Source organism: Pipra filicauda, unplaced genomic scaffold, assembly GCF_003945595.2.
Source record: "Pipra filicauda isolate LSUMZ 115617 unplaced genomic scaffold, ASM394559v2 scaffold398_size834171_pilon, whole genome shotgun sequence".
Taxonomy (NCBI): domain Eukaryota; kingdom Metazoa; phylum Chordata; class Aves; order Passeriformes; family Pipridae; genus Pipra; species Pipra filicauda.
This window is the reverse complement of record NW_024104529.1, coordinates 814,350-834,069: the sequence shown is the minus strand read 5'-3', so window position 1 is coordinate 834,069 and position 19,720 is coordinate 814,350. Positions and strand designations below refer to the sequence as shown.

Here is a 19,720-nt window from a genome sequence, read left to right as displayed (position 1 = left end):
AAAGGGAGAAAGAGAGAAAGAAAGAAAGAAAGAAAGGGAGAAAGAGAGAAAAGGAAAGAAGGAAAGAAAGAAAGAAAGAGGAATACTTATCACTAAAAAAAAAACAGGGAACTGTTTCTTTACAAAATGAAGAGGTTTATAAAGGCCAAAGTGGTATCACAAGCGAAGAATGATATAGACACGTTACTGACTCCATCATCTAGCAAGGTCAAATATGGGGATAGTGTTGCAGATAGCAGAATTTTTCGTTGTCCATTAGCTTTTATAATTTTATATTAAGAAAGACAGAAAAAAACCCTCAAGAGCAGTATTTTCTTTCCCTGTTTACTACAAGATGCCACAATAAATCACACACACTGTACCTTCAGTGCCCCATTATTATCAAGAATTGTCTGTTATTTCTATCATTGTCCTACTTTTTATTTCCCTTGTGTGTTTCAGATCTATCTCCCATTAACTAGAGGGAGTAAAAAGCTGAGAAGGGAAAGGGCAGAAATAATGAACAGAATGTTTTCTGCTCTGTGGCTGCCTATAGACTCTGGTGGACTGGCCCTGCTCGTACCCCTGCTGCTCCTGCAGCAAACTCACCAGGCAGTACATTAAGGAACTCCTTGTTTCTTCTTTCAGGGAAAAAATAAATTAAAAACCAGAGAAACTCAAAACTCATCAAAAGATCCTGCTCAACAGAATTTTCCTGGTTTTACTCTATTTTCTTCTCCCCGTGTACAAATTCCACATACCAAATGATCATGCTAGCACACTCTGACATGCTAAAGAACAGTGTTCTTATAGCATTAAGTGAATTTACCTCTGCTTTCCCACTGCCATGTTCAGCGGGGAGCAGTAATGCAGATGGCAGAGGAAAGAGAGAAGCAGCTGAGGAGGAAGCATAGTACTGTCCATAAAAAATCCTAATATCTTGATTAGATTAACAGTGTTCCTCCAGATCTGATCTCTCAGAAACCTCATGAACCAATTTACACTAAGATGGATACAAGAGCCAACTGCACCAAGTAAAACCAAGTTCAGTAAAGCATCTCCTGTCTAGCAATCACCAACAGCAATTGCCCAGGAATTCTATATTGATCTAAATGTATAATACTGCACTGTATTTTCTGGAAATTTCCAATTCACTGACTGATGAAGCAATAATTATTAGGAGTATATTTGGGGAAGAGATAAAAAAAGTAAAGAAAATAAGGAATAAAATCCTAACGCTTTTCATTCCTAAAAAAAAAATGGGCTAATAGTTTATGAAGAAACACGGCATTTTCTCCAAATCTCAGATATATTTGTAAAAACAATCACGAATTCAATTCCAATTAATTCTATATCCAGGAAGCAAACAGTGTTTCTCTTATACAGAACTTTCCCCTATGTTTTTTAATATTTTCCCCATATATGTAAAGTAAATGCCTAGAAACAGTACTAGTTCAAAAGTTAATTTGAAAACAATGTTAAAGTTGTTTTATGAGTTTTAAAATAATTAAAGTTTGCGTTTTGTGGTACCACTTACTACTACAATTGGTATTAAACTGCAGTCTCACTAGAAAACCTGTAACTATTTCACAAACAAATGGGCTCTCCCCAAATCTGAGGTCCCATCTAGCAAACACAAGCAGAAGACGTGACCTGGATGACCACCCTGTCAGTACAGTTTGAAGGGCCTTTCTCATTATTTGAGAAGTCCTCCCAAAAATTGTCACAGGAAGACAGTGGGAAACATGAAGTGTGTTGTTGGTGTCCAGAGCCTTGGCAAGAGGAGGTACCATGTCAGGCAAAAGTGTTCCTGTGTGTGGGAAGTGGACTCTCCTCTGTGCTGTGCAGAACACCCCTATCAAGAGCAGCTTCTCCACTCACAGGAAAAACCCAGCTGAATAAAAGCTGAGGATAATTAAGTAACCTAAAGCCTTGCTGGATGTTCAAACAAAACACCGTCTGTTCTCTGCTGAAGTGGCTCTGCGAGGTTATGAATAATTTTCAAAGCATAATTTCTTCTAAATATCTAAAACATTTAAAAGAGTCACCTGTGATTAAAAAAATACAATGAACTATAAAACTGGTATCTCAATCCAGATAATTGTAACTGAGCATGCAGGAAAAGGGTTTGGGTGGGAATGTCACTGAACTCTTTTCTTGAACACCTCTCTCCATTATGAGACTGAGTATACAACAATAAACCTCACCAAGAGCCAACCAACAGGCAGAAAGACACTGAACCTTGGACGATTTTGAATGATATGTTAGAACCATTGCTGAGACAATATAACTGTCAACAAAACCTTGCTACACACGGATCTGCCTAAATTATATTCCTCTCAAATCTCACACCATAGTTAATGCTGCTAAAGAAGATCATAGGAACGACCATTCAACAGGAGTTTGTTGTACTTACAAAAGAAATAAAGATCCAAATTCCTCCCAAACTCACCTTTAAATCAATTTAAAAATGAATGAAGACTTTTTTTTCCTTTTAGAATACAGGTGGCCTCAGAAAAACTGTGCCACCTTCCCTTGAGAATGTCTCTTTGACAGTCTAGCAACAAGCTAAACAGTATTGCACAGAAAGTTATGCAGAAAAAAACCCTCATAAGGATGAAATAATAATAATTAATAATAATAATAAAATTCCCTAGAATTTTGTATACACGTTAGAAAAATGACATTAGCTGTGATTATCATTTCACATATAGAATGACAGGCAGGTCTCCTTGCAAGTATGAAGATGGGTGGGGCTCTGATCAACCTGGTCTAGTGGAAGGTGTCCCTGTCCACGGCAGGGCATGGGAACAAGATGATCTTTAGGGTCCCTTCCAACCCAAACCATTCTATGATTCTGTGATCAGAATATTTTACCTACAATCTGCTTCTAAATCCAAGAACATATTACCAAATCCTCAGACATGGCACAGGGAACTCACATGGCATGGAGTGTGGTTTCCTCAGTTTTGGAAGGCTGCCCTTGTGCTTCCCAAAGCAGACGCTGGATACCAAGTGAAGCACAGCTGTGGCTTTGTGGCACTCTGGGATGTCAAATGAAATGTCCTTTCCCCAAGCTATACAGAGGACTGCTCTGACATCTCTACATCAACAGATCTGCCATGTAAGTTGAATGGACATGCCATATACCCTGGAAAACACAACCCTGAAAACAGAAGAGCTGGAACTGTGGTAGGGAGCAGGAATTGCCCTGGCTTCAGGAACAGCACACAGGGACTGCCCAACCCCTGGTATGGCTCACCTGAGCCCAGCCAGCCCAGCTGGAGGCTCATCCCTGGATAAAATACCACTGGTGATGGCAGGGTGAAAAGGGAAGCTACATAATTAATCTGGCAGAAAAATAAATGCCACGCAGCGTGTTGGATGTATTTTAGAAGACCCAACTGCTGTCAGAGCAAATAATTGCTCTTGTGCACCTGCTGAGAATATGTCCTGCCATTTTGCTTTGTGTAGTTCTCCACCTGACAAAACTCTCTAATTTGGTAATTTACTATATAAATTACATATAAACAATATACAGACCCAATATCACACCTCTAAGTGTGATTGTTGGTCTTCCAGTGAAAGTTCTAGACGTTGGTCCTCTTCACTGTTAAGACAGTCTGCACTACAGGAATTCCCTTGCCTTGATCACATCACCATTTTGTTGCCAAAAGAAGTTAGTTATTAGTAACGGTAGTGCTAAGAGCTGCCCAAGGCCTTGACACTTCAAACCATCATGCCTTTGTTGATTGAACAGGAGCATTTGTCTTTTGCCACACCTGTTGAGTTCTCCCACCTGCATGTGGCACACAGCTTTCACCAAACTGAGTGATCCCCCCTCACAATAAAATATTATCTCAATAAACACAACAAAATACTCATTCACCCAAAACTGAGGAACTACCTGGCTAAATGACTGTCTCCCTCCAGTAGCAGGAAGTTTTCTGGCAGCTGTGAATTTTCAGGAGTGTCATTGGGTGACACTGGTTATGTTAATTTAATCTCTGCTCTCATTAATTTATTCTCTCATTCTCTTTGCTCTCATAATTGCAGGTCTTATGTTACCTATAACTGAAAACAAAGAGAAAAACAATAACAAGCCCAAAAATCAAAGGAAGCATTGGCAATGTTTCTGTGTATTTATCCTTAATCCTTCTTCTTTGGACGGATACAGCATCCTTGCTCAGTAGCTGGCCTCCATGTTAACTATATTTTTTTAAACTTAATTTAAAGATATACAGAAATCAGTTATTCTCTCTCTATTGCAGATTGAGAGGATACAAGGTGTGGGCCATTCCAGGGATGTAAGTTGATCTACCACACTTGGCCAGGCTGGCAACATTCACAACATGAAAGAAGTCAGCAAGTACAAGGTCTGCAAACAGCAACACTTCAGATTTCAAAGTTTTATCACCTTTTGTGATAAATTCTAACTAGGTCCTTTTAATTAATGTCCAGTTTCAAACAAAAATCTTCTAAGAGATTTCTGTGTTCAGATTGTTACTTTCTTTTGTTATGTAAATACAGAACCATCAATATTTGAATGCCATAATGTCCTAGTTAGGACAGCTGAGATCAGTTCATCATGGTATGGGTGTAACCCAAAACTGTGTATTCTATAGCCTTCCATGCCATTTCCCAGAAACTGTTATCAATGAACCATTTACACAATCTGCCCATAGAGCCTGACTCCTCAGGCTATAAACTAGGTGTTGAGAGGCCTGCGAGACAGGAGGATGCTCTTGTCCTCACACCCTTTGTGGAACTCCCCGCCCTGAGGGAAGTACTGAACATTCCTGCCTGAACTGGAGGGTATATAATCTTGGAGTTTTGGAACATTTTTAACCCATTCGTGGGATCCAGAGGAAGACTGCAGCTCATCGCTCTCAACCAAACTTAGACCACCACCCTATACTGGACTGCAATCACCACTTTTGACCAGACTGCAACAGCTCTCCCACCAGCAGGTTCTTCCCCTCTCCCTTTATTTTGGACTCAAGCGGGGCCCAAGGAACACCACTTTGTTCATGCCCCAGGGTACTGGGTTATACATTTGGGTTTTGTGGGTTAAGACCAATTGTTTGTTTGTATGATTGTACTTACTGTATTATTTTAGCAAATTGTTATTCTGACTTATAATCTCTCCTTTGAGTTGAGTTCATTTCCCCTGCTGGTTAACTCTTAAACCAGCACACTAACTCATTCTTATTTTCACTTGATCAAGTCTATGGATTTGCCATAATAGGATTTTTGAAACTAATATTTTAGTTTAGGATTGTCTAGTATCTGTGGGAATATTTACTTCAGTTAGTCTGGGAGCAAGGCAAAGACTAAGACAATTCCTATTTCTTAATGATTAATATTAATTAGGAGAACTGTATTGTTAGCACAATAAATATATATTAAAAAAACCTACAATTCAAGCACACAAAAATGAAAACAATTTTCTATCATTTAGGTACTTCAGATAGGATTATTTTTTAATTCTTTTCTATGAACAAAGGTAGAAAACAGTAAATGTCTCCCCTTTCACAAAGACATGGGTGGGATTTACAAACACATATTACTTAACTTTTCAGTCTCAATGAACAGGCTGAGGAAAGTGAAAATACACATTTACCATTACTGCTCTGTGCTGCAGAACAATATGTAAAGGACAGGCTGTCTTTCTGAATGCACACCTTGGAGCCTGGCACTCAAAGACCACACGGATCCTCTGGCACAAATGGGAGAAGAGAATGGAAATGGCTTTTTAGTAACTTTTCACAGCTCCAGAATTCTCTTCGTTTTATTTTCGTGGAAGTTTGGCAGTAGGAATTATTACCTTTGTTCAGATTTTGAAACTGGGACCGGAGAGGGCAGAGGAAGAAACACAAAGTCAGTTTGTGATCAGCAAAGGAATGACTAACCAGATAGCATTACACTTAAGAGATGAGGCCACCAGAGCATGACAGGAGAATGATGTCCCAGTCAGACTCAACCTGGAAGACATTGCTCAAGACTGGCAGAAACAGTGATAGTTCACTCTTGTTCAGAAAGGAAAAGTTGGAGCTATTTTAGAGTTTGAAGAGCACCTGTTTCTAATAGCCCAGCATAAACATTTGTGTGGACAGGCCAACTCCATGCTGGACTGTAGAGAATTTTCCTCTCCTCTCTCCTTTACAAAAAAAGTCTCTGTTAGAAAAAAAAAAATTACCCAACATCTACAGCCCTGAGAGCAGCTCAGAACAAAGACTGATTTAGATTATTTACAAAACTTTCAAGTGTTGGCTTTTCTCTGTTGTAATAAGACAAGAACAGTTTTATGAACCCTGGAATGAGGGAACAGACACAGATGTTACATTCCTCTCTTTGGGTCCCTTGCTGCTTTCTGTTGTGAGGGGAGCATTTTTTGTGAGCTGGTGAAATTAAGACCCTGCCCTATCAACCTAAAGAACATGGGTAGCATTACGGTAGTTGATAATCTCCAGCAGATGGATACACCTCTTACAGTTCACAGCTGAACTCAGTCCTATCCTCACCAAATTCCTAAACACAAAAATTTGAAACATTGTTTCAAAGACAGAGAGTTACCCTGTAACAGCAACAAATGGATTAGAATGAAGGGAGGGGAAAACAAAAGCTATTCAGCAGTTACTATCAGTATGTTCATGTGACCAATGCTCAATGAGGTTATGTCATGGTTCTAATCTGACATTTCACTAACTGAGAATCTCACCTGGTTTTCTGTTGGAAAGATCAAAAAGCATTCATGTGTGAAAAAAGAACTTCGTCATTGTACACAGTTTATTTGTACTCTCACTCAGCTGTGCCCTTGGGCAGCCTGACTCAGTGTCAGCAACCCCGGGGTGCCTGCGTGCACTTCTCCTTCATGGTTTTTGTTTATGTCTGCTAATTCTGCAACTCAAATTCTTTTTGCAAGGCAAATACCAACCGCAGGCAAACTACAAATCTCATGCCCTGGATTTGCAACTCTGTGCACTGCCAGACGAGGGCTTGCCCCTGCTGAATGGCCAGCTCAGCAATCCACGTGCAGTGAATGTTGCGTGTCCTCACTCTGAGGGTCTTTAATATTTCATCAGGGTTTCACATCAACATAGAGTTCAGACTGCATAGGCTGCCCAGGGGAAACAAACACCCACAATTCATGTTTTCAGGGCACTTTAAGTCTTGCTGGTAATTTTGAAAACCTTGGCCTTTGTGTTACTGTTTCTGTGCACTTACCAAAAAAGAGAGAAGAAATCTTGCTCTGAGTAAAAGTCAGAGGAAGTTTTGCTATCGATTTCAGTGGCATCAAGATTTCTCTCAAGAAATTCAACAGATGTGTTTAATGAAACACTGGCTGACTTGGACCACAAGTTTCTAACTGTGGTACAGCATTTTCTACAGATCCACAAACCACTCAAGGTAGTAATGCCCCTGCCAAGGGGTTGTTCTTTGAGTTCTGCCCTCTAAGACAGCTGCCCTTGTTGTCTGAGTGCCTAGACCATGCTCAAGTCCATCTTTATCTGCTTTCCGGACAGGGGTCTGAATTCAACATCCCACATGAATGTGGAACTGGACCAATACACTGTTACTTAGCCCCAGATTACTTCGTTTTCGGTGTTGCTTGTTCCAAAACCTCTTTGCAGATTACTCCCCCCATGCAGTCTATGGCACACATACACAGTATTCCAGACCTCACTCTGGAGTTGGATGCCTCCTTCCATAAATACCAAAAGGAACCAAAATTTGCACATCTTTCAGTACATATCTTCGTGCATATCCTTTTAAGAGATATGAAACACAGAAAACACTGCAAATGCTAAAATATCTCACCATGCTCTATAAAGTGTAAGAGTTTAGGCAGTTGTTCTTTGTGACAAACTCTGAGATGCAAAACTTTTGGCAAAACCCTGTTTATTTGGTTGCTAAATGCTTAAAAGATGCTGCACCACTACCACACATCCACAGCAGAGTCAGCAGCTCTGTGCCCTCGCTGCACGTGTGACCTCAGTGGCAGAGAGGGACTCTCACGGCTGGTCACCGGCAGATGCTACTGAAGATCAGGCACCCTGTGGATCTACTCCTCACCCCTAAATTGGCAGATGCTTTCCTCTAAAGCCTTGATTAGAAGAGATGATTACCCATATACGGGCTCCCAATTATCCCCTGATGCCATAGCATGGTCAGGCTCGGATGCCCAGGGTAAACAGACTGGCCAACGCACTCCATGGTACAGGTGCTCCTGCATGGAAGAGAGACTGAAACACAGTTTTTCAACCTTCCAACCTGCCTTGTGAGAGACAGGATGGCTTCTAGCCCCCTGATCAGACAGCTTCACACACACAGACGACCTGGTGGTGCAGGGGTTTGCACTGCTCATTAAGAGAATGGAAAAGATACCTCACTGGATCTCTTCCTTATGTTGCTGCCAACCTGATATTTTTTTTTCCTATAATGAACTAGGAGACAAAACCACAAAGTGAAATTTAGCATAACAGCAAAACAAATCTCAGCTTGATTTTCCTGCTTCTTAAAGTTACCACCAATTTCAAATACTCTTACTGTACTTTAGAAATGGCCAGTTTATTTAGTAGTTGTTCATAAAAAATACTAACAAGAGACAAACGTATTTTAGAATCTGCACTTGAAAAGGTAACAGGCCAAGAGCTTCTCAAATGATTTAAAATTACTGAACCAGTTTAAACAAAATAAGCATGCCCTTGAGACAGTCCAGCTGAAACTTTCCATTAAAACGTCTGGGAGTGCTCAGTACCTGGCAATTTCCAGCCAATTTGCCAGAACAAATTAGCAGCTGTGCTTTCACTGTGCACCTCAAACGCATAACATCGATTCAAAAATGGGCATTAAGATGAGTAAAAACAACATTAAGAATTGCAGGAGGCAAAAAATCCCTTTAGAGGAAAGAAGTTCTGCTCTTTTGAGTACTATTCAGAAAATCATAGGTTTTAACAAACTAAATGTGATGCACTGGAAGAAACAATCAGGTAAAGCAATATAGAGAAAATGTTTGGTGCAGTCATCTTTCACTTTCTGTTTTCCTGGATGAAGAATGAGCAGGGGGAAAAAGGACTGTGGGAGATGATGCATCAACCACCTGCAGATAAAGACCCACAGCAACGGTTATTTGTCAGAAGTGTCTTGCACCACCTATAAACCACAGAGGCAAACATTTCTCGTGGCAAAAGCATCAAAACCAAACAAGCACCAGCACCATAAAGCTCACTGGGCCTAAGATAAATGCAGCTTTAGGCTTAGGACAGAGTGAATCGCTGTCACAAACATCCCATCCTGAACAAAATTCCTAGTTAAGTGCTCGAAAGGGTAAGATATCTGTCCTTGCTATACTTCCACAATTAGATGAAATAGTTTCATCCCCCATGTTTGGAAAAGTGCCCATTCCCCATCTTTTTCTTGGCATTAACTGAACAAATTTATGATCTGCCATGTTCAAACTAGTCCCACTGTGGCCTTTTTTCATCTCCTGCATACAGACTTCCACACGTAGCTGCCCACATTATTGTACCCACTCCCATATCGTTTTGTATGGCCTGGCTGACATTTAACAAAGTCACCTGCAATCTAAAATGCATGAAGGTGCCATTATTCATCAGAAACTTGTTTAACCTATATATTAAAGAAGAGGTTGAGTAAACTACAAATATGTTTTCCATCATATACTCTGGGACAATCCCAGTTCATTGCTTTAACCTTTCTGAATTGCCTGGTGAATTCTTAAATGCATTTTATAGTAAAAAGAAAATTTCACAGACACTAGTACACCAAAATATTTATTCAGGTCACACATCATTCTGCTATTCCTTGAACAGTAAGTAGCAATGAAAAACACTGCTTTCATTATTCATTAGATGCAAAAAGGGGAGTAGAGCTCATGAAGCACACCACCTTGTGCTCATCTGTGGTGCAGGGAGTTATCAAGCTACTCGCTGCTGAGCAGGTTTTTCTGCTAGCAGGTGGCTGTATATTAGACCTCCAGGTAACCATTGTCGTTCCTGAGTGCACACCAACACCTAGAATGAGGGCCCTAGTTTCCATAAGCAGTATTTCAAGCTTCCTCAAATTCATAACTTAACTGTTTTATGCTACTTTCTTCTTAATCTTGGGGCCACATGGAAATTTAATCAAAAAGTTAAAGGACTTCAGGCAACAGCCCAAATCACTTGTCCTCCAACCTCCCATGCCACACCTAGGTTGTATTTCACCCTGAAAACATGGAGGGTTAATACAACTCACAACTTTGTAGTGCAAGTGTTAGCTGAAAACACTGCTTTTGTTCTTTGTAATGAGGACCCACACAGTGTGTAAAGATCTTATTCTTAACCTTCAGAAGTGGAAATTAGGAGGGAGGTAGCTCTCTCAGAAGTTTTACTAGAAATAATGTGTAGGAAACAGAAAATGACAAGGTGATGCCCTTGATAAAGCACTGGGATGCACAATTAACCTACAGTTTAATGAAGAAAGTGAGTCCCTCAAAAGTTCACCACCTCAAGCTTCTGAGAAAGTTTTCAATCGCAGTAGTGAAATGAAACACCTTTCCCCTGGTCACCCTCAGCACAGTGATACAGTGTTCACACAGCAGCTGGGAAAAAGGGCAGGACGTGGTGTGAACATGAACATGAGGAAAATGTGCTACAACAGTCATCTCCAGGCAAGTCTGGCTTGTGTTTTAAAGCCACCATAATGATGCTAGAAAACTAGAACTAAAAAATTAACCTATTCCTTGAACAGTTGCAAAAGGCACATCCAGTTGCCCTGAAAGACATTTGATGAACAGAACAGTCTTTTTCATTTCAGAGGTTAAAATGACAACTGAAAGAGGCACAAGCTAATTGCCCTGGTGGAACCAGGGCTAGGGTTTTCTTTAATCTTTGGAGAGAGAAAAGAATTTCCAACTCCCACCATAATTTTCTGCATCAGCCTCTCAGCTTCTCCCTTGCAGTGTTGATAATAAATTACAGTACTTAATGCTTCCAGAATGATGGGAGGGAAAGTAAATTGTAATGGATCATTTGCCTTTTTTGGAGCATCATCTTACAGGGACGCAGTAATACAGGGTCGGATCGACTCTGGTAAAGTCCCACCACATAGAAGTCTCTGTTGCTCTGGGCCAGCACCGAGCCTTTCCCCATCAGAGAACAAATTCATCTCCTTGCATTTGCTTTTAAAAATGTTTCCAGTCAAAGGCTCTCACGCTGTGAACTGCTGAGCTCTCTACTAGCTAGGGAGAAGAAATTACATTCCTGATATTATATTGCTCTCCAAACAAACAAACAAAGCTAAAACCACTGCTGGTCAATGCCAAAGTTCCACCTGTGATTACATTTTTACTCTCACTCCTCCTGCACTTTAGAATGTCATTTTGCTCTGCAAGTGATGCCACTGAAGCCAGGGGAGTCTCAACAGTAAAGTACAAATCCACAGGAGCAAAAGGATTTGAATCTAACCCAACAGCTCCATAAACCATTTTCAAAGTCTTGGGCAGAGTTTTTGTAGATGTTTTTATGTTTGCTTTCCTTAGCTTGGTCAAAGAAGTGACAAATTAATTATTTGCATAAGTGTTCCCATAGAGCAGTCACGGTATTTTAGTTAACCTGACAAAAGACACCATCTGGCCGGAGGAACAATTTGTTTCATCACAAGTGTTATGAGAACAGTTGAGAGCAAATCCTAATTAATACACAAGGCAAGTCCAATTTTAAAACCACTTCTCAGGAATTTATCAGATATTAATTTAAAGTAAGGATGGCATGCTTGGTGCACTGGCTTGAATAGCAATAACCCATGATGTTTTTCCAGATCAAAAGTATGACACAGCAGTGCTGTATTAACTGAAATTTAGGAATAAGCTCTACTAAAAGTTTCAGATAGGGTTATTTCCTGTGGGATTTTGATGTCATCTAATAGGAGAGGTTACAAAAGGAAACATATCTTAATGCATCATCTGTTATGTTACCTTTGTTTCAATTGAGGAAGTTTTTTTAGGTCTCAAAACAGAAGGCAAAAAACAAAACCCAGAAAGGAAAATGGTGCTGCAGCACTTCTGACAAGGAAGCCATTATCAGTCTGCTTTCCTTGCTCAGCATCTCCAGAGCATTTCAGCATAGCTGTCATACACTAACATCAGTGCAAGTGTCCTTAGTACTGCAGGATAACTGAAGCTGTAAAGGCACCTCAGGAGGACTCTGACATCTTGGGTCAGATATGGGGTTGATCACGTTGCTCAGCTCACACTAAGCTCTTACTGCTTTTCACAGTCAAATCAGTATTGCAAAACATTCTGGTAACAAGCAAGTTGGCATTTGTAACCTCTTGAATGTTTATTTTCTTATGGGACAATGAGAAATGGAGCAGGAGGATGAGAGAATTTTGATTCCATAGCACCCCAGAGAGTGAGCGGTTTGGGTGATGTTACTGAGCACTGCATTGTTTCTGCCATGTTCCTCAAGCTGTAACTGGTAAAACTATTGCTCAGTTTTCATTGTTGCCTTTCAAATGTGCACAACATGGAGAACTCATACAAATGTATACCACCACTTTACCTTGCCCTGCCAGTGGTTTTATTAAGCTGCTCACAGATCTTATACATTCGTTAGCACTGTGTGCTAATAGACTTACACCTGAAATCACAGCTGTTATTTTTTGCAAGATTCTAATAATTTTCGAACTGGAATTAATATTCCTTCCTGCTGCATAGTTCTGCTATTTCAAGTGAGATTTTAATTTTATTCTTGGGATTAGTCTTGAGAACACAACATCTCTTAGAAGGTTTCACTATCAAATGCTATGGAACTGAGTTTTGTTTCATACTACAGGCTTTTAAGATGTTGGCACTTACTCTACAGTTCACACTAAACATTTTTGCTTCAAAGAAATTAATACTTTAATAGTATATATTAGTCACAGCTCTCTGTCACATTAGTTCCTAATTTCTCTTGGTTTCACAGAGGCTTGCCCCTTTGAGAAATAAGTGAGTTTTGTTAAGGTATAAGACATTTGAACTATGTTCACTCCAAGTAAAGTAAAATGGGATGAAAAAACACAGGCTGAACATTCTGAGGAAAATGTTTAAGTTGGCTGAAGTGTCATTTCAAGCTGTCTAATCTGACCTTCCCTTGCCTTCAACAAATGCAGCATTAGCCCATCTAATGATGTGGGAGCACTTGACAGAACACCGAGCAAACAACAGTCTGCTTTGAACACTTGCGCTTTGCCAAGTCTGATGGAGATGCACTGGAATCAGTGATTCTAGTTTTGCAGGATTTTCAAAACTTTTTGTGACAGCACACCCATTGTTTGCATAACAGTGCTCTGGCTCTGCATACAGGAGTGATACCATCCCTTAATTACTGATCCAAAACGGAATCAGCATATAAGAAATAGAATACAATCACTCAAAGCCCCTGTTGCCAGCTTCAGAGCCATATGAAACCGTTGTATCTTTCTGTATTTCACAGGCAGATTGTTATATCCCCAGGTGTTATTTCCTAGTTCAGGCCTACCAAGGAAAACACACAAGACTAACCCAAAACATCACCAAAATTCAGTCTAAAATAAGTGGTTTCTCCTTTGCTTCAGAAAATTCTGTATTTTATAATTTGTCAAGCTTGCATGTCAGAAAAGGTAGCACATCTGCAGAGGACAGTTGGTCATTTAATTCAGTCTAATTTGAAACATGTGATGGCAACCTGCATTACATAAAAATAAAAATAGAAAGATGAAGAGCTAAATCTGAAATTCCAAATTAAAATCCTATAAATGGTGAAACACTAGATATCATAAAGTGTTTTCTTTTTCATAGCTATCTGTATAAATTAACTTTCTTTTTTTCCAAAATTTATCACTTAATTTTAAAGAAAATAAGTCCTTTGTCAACAATATAAAGGCATATTCTTAGCTGGCAAGATGAACAGGATATCACCATAGTGATATCCTGGTAGTTGCATAGTCTCCCATCAGCTTCAAGCATCTCCCTGGCCCCTGAGGCAGAGCATCCGTGTTTTTCCATGCAGAGATGGGGCTCCCAAGTCCATCCCTCTTAGCTGAGAGCAGGGAGGTGTCTCAGTTAAACCACAGCAACTCTCTTATCAAAGCTCTCCACAGGGAACCCCCAGACACATCGACATGTGTAACATTCTCCCCTCCCTGCTTTTTTTTTGTGAGAAACATTCAACTATAACTAATCTTCAACTGAGGGGGGAGTTTACCAGGTTGCTATTTTCTAAATTGCCTATAATGATGCCTATATCATCTGTCTTAATATCTAATTATGTTCTTTGACACACCATTAGACTGTGGTTGGTGTTTTCTGCAGCTGCACTGCAAATCCCTCTCAGGGCTACAGATCACTCAAACGAAATAGATTCCCAGATTAAAAAAAAATAACAACGTTAACAAATTAAATAATTTTAGTTGAGAGGTAACTTGTTAAGGTGAAAAATACGCTCGTGGCCTTTTGTGTCCACTTTTCTGTAAAACAAAGATTTAAAAGCCTTTTTTTCCCCCATCTTAATTCACATTTAGACAAACTGGTTTTGCTGATGGGATGGGGGAGGACAGTGATTCTGGCCCTGCCAGTGAAATAAGCAGAATATTGAACAACTGAGCAGTGAAGACATTTGAGGCAATCTGCCTGGGATTCTTCAGTTTTAGTCAACTTCTATCCCAGTCTGCCTTGGAAGAGAGGGGAAAACATGTTTTTTCCTTCAGTTCTGCAATCTCTCCTATAAGGGTGGGTGCTGCAGAGCTGACTGCAGGCAGAACAGAGGCAGCAGCTGCTGGGTACAGCAGAGTGAAATGGCCACAAAACCTCCCTTACCAGCCACAGCATCAGAGCCTGAGGTAGCCATGATTTCTGCCGGGGTGACAATTGTACTCCTCCCCCTCTGTCAGCTTCTGGGACCCACTGTAGAGGAGCCTTTGGAAAATATAGTGTGTGGGGTGGGTAAGGAGAGGTTGGTGGAGTCATTTCCCACCACGATGGTTCCCCTGCCTGGGCACATAAAACCTTGTTTGTCTGAGACCAGAGGGAAACAAAAATCATGGCAGTAAGAAGCATGCACAAGGAGATAAAGGCTTGAGCCTCATTCTCCCTGGAAAAAATGGGAGAAAAATGGCTTTCTTCCAGAGCATCCTTAATGGAGAGAGAGATTCTGAGATCACCCCCAGTGATTTCTTGATTAGACTCAACAAGTGCTGCAGAACTGCATTACCCCAGGCACAACCTACTGTTCTGCACTGAGCCCCATTTGATGTATCACACAGACACGTATCCTACCTCCTATTTCTATGAGAGACAAATTTCACAACAGCTGATTTTCTGGCTTACCTACAGGAAAGCTGATGTGAAAATGTCCTTTTCCCCCATTCCTTCCCTAGGGAAGAGGTGGCTGTCTCAGAGCATAGCATTATCTCATTGGTATATCTGGTAGTTGATGATACTACCCTTTATCAAGTAAGAAAATTGATCTTTCAGTGATCTAAAAGATGGGGATGCCTGTGCTCTGCTTCTCTGAAAATTTCACCTGGCATTCCTCTGTGTCTGATAACAGTGTATGAGTTTGGTATTTTTTCCCTTTGAAAGAAATTCAGCTTATTAAAAAGGTACAAGAGAGGCAAATAAATAAACGAAAAAAGCTGAGTCACTAAGACAAGATGTGTGTTAACAGTCCTCAAGGTTTGGGGCCATAGCTGTCACATGCTTAGTTGTCACTGAAGCAAAAGGAAGTGCAATGACAGAAAATAGAGGCCTAACTTTTGGTTCAGCTTCAATGCTTTGAAAATGGAAATCACAGAAGTGCTCCACTTCAGAGAGCAATCGTGCTGTAACCCTCCTACTGACCTCTGCATGGAGGTGCTGAGAAATTCCATGCTTGAAAAGGATGTAATCAGTAGTAATGATTAAGAATTATACAATAATTAGTACTTAAGAAAAACACTTGTCCTTGAGAGCTTTCAGTTAAAGATGAGAAAGAGATCAGAGCAAAAATTATCCAAATCAGTAATATGATACTTTGGAATAAAAATAGGATCTGTTTTTACCTATGGAAAGAGTCAGGCATGTCTCTGTAATTCCACTTTTGGAAAAGACAAAAGCAAAAGATGGAGTACCACTGAAGAATATTCCAGCTAAAGAAATCATCATGGCCAGTCTTCGCGAACGAAGATTTGGGAAAGGTCTTTACCCTTTGAGCCTGCTCAACCAAAGAAATAAATGAGCAGATATCAACTGGTAAGCAACATCCTGAGGAGAAAACATCTGTATAGCATTTGGAAACAAGATATTATATATTGTCAGTTTTAACAAAACTTCTTTGCCACTGCAAGTTTACTCCAGTGAGATCATATCACATTCTTAGGATAGTACCTCCAGGTGACCTCAGCTTCCCACCTCCGAATCCTCATACCCCAAAGCCTCGCTCACTGCTTTGGCTCTTGCACTAGCAGGCACTGCTCCAATTCTAGCTCACCAAAGGGAATACTCACCAAACCTTGGCTCCAACAGAGATCTTCATCTCTGTTTTTCATAACTCTGATATCTCTCCTCTGGTCCTTACATCAACTTCCTATAACTTGTGTTACTCATTGTCTCCTGTCTGCAATTTCTCTGTGGCTCTGCTCCGCCCACTTCATTTACTCGCAGTGACTCCCAAGCCTGTCTGGAACTGCTCTTTTATTGTTTTATACCATGTGCTATTGCTCCTTAGAAGACTGAGAATATCTTCTGAGCACCTCATAACAGCACAAGGCTGCCCATCTTCACATGACAACTTTCCCAAGATGTCTTTTCATATAAAACTCTAAGGCAAAAATCAGTGCAGGAAGGGAATCCATAATTAGCACTGCTACTTATGTGTCCACCCTACTTCATTCTACAAGTATATTGTTAAAACACAGACTATCAAGCCCACTGGTTTTTGGTGCATTTTCTCCACACGTGTTTTTATCAATCCTCTCTTCAGTTAATAAACCCTGCAGGTCAAGGCCCACGTGCTCACCCAAGGGACATGCTCAGCACTGCCTGGCACATTCAAAATTCACAGACTGATGAGAGTTTGGAGCACTTCACGTCTGAAGTGATTTCTGGAGTGATTGTTTCACAAACTGTGATGAAACTTTTTACTAAAACAGCCAGAGCATTCACATAATTAAGCCTAATGTCACTTCCAAAGGGTTTCCAAGTCAGAGATTGGTCTTATAGCAGGCACAGTGTTCCCATGGGTAGGATGTATGTTCATACTCATCCAGAAACTCATTCCTTGTTTTTAACCTAAATGCATTTTTCTTCTTCACCATTTTCCAAGTCTGTAAATCTGTTCATTACCTTATGCAATTTATTGCCTTCCTTGAATATTGCATTGTTTAGCAGGTCTCAGTATTATTGCTGCTTTCAGACCTCATTGTAACACTTCACCCTCTTCTCAGAGCTTCAGGGTCACTGCAGCTAAAACATAGAAACTCCTTCTTCATCCATGATACATCACCCCACACTTCAGTCATCTTCACTGTTTCAGAGATGATACTCCCTCCTAACCAACTATCTACTTCCACAGCCAAAAGCAGGCCCCCAGAGCTGAGCACCACAGTTCTCATCTCTAGGGATTCACATTTTCTCTCCAGCTTTTAAATCCTTCTTGAAAGACAAAGAAGAAAGGCTCTTCACCTTTGTTGGGACTTAACCCAGCAGGCAGCTAAACATCACAGGGCCGGTCTCTCACTCCCCCCAACAGTGGGATGGGGAGAGAGAGAACCGGGAAAAAAAGTGTTCGTTCACCACTGACTGATGCTCAGCCAGTTCCTGAGCAGATGTCCCTGGCCAGCTCCCCCCCAGGTTTACTGGCAGCATCATACACCTTCAGTTATAAAGATAAACTACCTCAGAAAACAGAGTATTTGTTTCACTTTCTCCAAGGAAAGCTGCTGCAGGTTCCAGGAGATGAACTGTGCTTGGCTTCAAAGGCCGACACATGTGACTCCCCTTCTTTGACAGCACAGGCTGTTCCAAACGTTATGCTGATCAGGGCCAGTTAGGAATCATTTTCCCTGCATTTAATTTTACATTGATTCAAGTAACGCAATCAGACATGTTGGCAAGATTTGTGCATATACAGCTGAGGAAAATGCACCTATTCAATTTGCTATTCGGTTTATTCCTTAGGTAATACTAATTGATTTCTGTGGGGGGTTGGAATGAGGACACAGAGAAGGGAAGACAGAAGAACCTCCTGACCAGATTTGCACCATCTCTTATGCCTAATGTAATGAACAAAGGTTACTTGGGTCACCTAAGGGCAAAATTGCCTAACTCTACACCATAAACACGTAACAATTTCATCCTTCCTCCTGCCCTTGTAAAATAAGTTGCTTCCAACACAGCCACTGTCTGTGCACTGAAGGCACTACCCAGCAGTAACCGGGTAGTGCCTTCTCTGCCCCAGTCAGACAAGGTGCCACCCTGATGCAGGGCACACGTGCAGATCCAGCACAAGAGTACCTGGTGGGACATATACAGTGTAGAAAGAGTTCCCTGAACCAACAGTTGGGAAATGAGGGTCCTAATCCTGCAAAGACATGCAGGACGTTTGCGTGGCGAAGGGATGTCAGACAGACCCTTGCAATGGGGGCCTTGAGCAGCACCTGAGCCAGAGGGAAGTTATGTGAACACCTGCTCGTGTGTGTTCAGTCACCAGTGAAAGTGTGAAATCAATTTCATATAAATCGGAACATACACACAAAAATCTTACCACATATTTCCATTAGTTTGTTCTCTGTTTCTTTCGATCAGCTTAGTATTTATAGAGTGGTTTGAAGAGAATCCTATTCACTATTTATAAATATTGATTTTAAGCAAGTCATTCAATTCATAACCATGAATTACCTAAGAAAACAGTGTTTACCTTATTTTTTCTCTCTGAGGAAAATTAAGCATTTAATTATTGGTAGGATTTTACTGTTGAACTCAGTAAACAAGTCCTCAAAAATAACAAAGGGGGACAGAGATAACTACCTGTGCTACAGTTAAAAAATGTCAATAAAAATTCCAGTGTTTACTGCATATCTTAATTTAAGGAAGTACTGGTGCCGATTTAGAAAGACAGCTGCATCTAATAAAAAACAAATAGCCCTTGGCTCCAGTATTTTCAGCACTTTTACATTTGAAAAGGCTCAATTTCACCAGAAGCCTTTATCTTCTGTCTAGAGCAGCTCTGCTGTGCAGACCACTCATTATGGTAACAGACGGCAATGAAAAATTCCGTGGAGGACACAGATCAATTAGTCAATGGCATTCACTTACCAATATTGATTAGGCCATGCATTGTTTCACTTCCCCTGTGATTCCTTCTGTCATGAGGAAATGGTTACACCTTTCCTGTAGGGTAGAGGAAAGCAGGAGTCATGAAAACGAAATGACTTTGAGGTTTATAAAAATCCCATCTAACTTGAATGGAAAATGGCCAATTAAATACTCAAAGAGCAAAAGGCAATAAAGCAGCTCAGGCTCAGCTCTTTGATCATGCAGCCCTATGGTGAGACCATTTGGCACAGTATCTATCATACAAACTAATGAACAGACCAAGAGCACCCAGGAATGAAACTCTGCCAAAGTACTGGCTTTCAATCATTTTTTAGATAACACTTTATTTTCTCCCTTCAATCTCAATCTCTTACAAATTCATGTAGTCCCCATTTCCATTTCCTGGACTTTTGGTTACCCCCA

At 40.6% G+C, this 19,720-nt stretch overlaps 1 long non-coding RNA gene across 2 annotated transcripts in view; it reads right to left on the bottom strand.

Moving 5' to 3' along the window:
* Positions 1-19,312: 19,312 nt before the first annotated feature.
* LOC113996330 overlaps positions 19,313-19,720 on the bottom strand; it is a 33,071-nt gene continuing 32,663 nt past the window's right edge. For both annotated transcript variants that reach the window (XR_005564970.1, XR_005564969.1), the window contains exon 5: positions 19,313-19,372. This is a non-coding gene — a long non-coding RNA (uncharacterized LOC113996330). The remainder of the gene's footprint in view (positions 19,373-19,720) is intronic.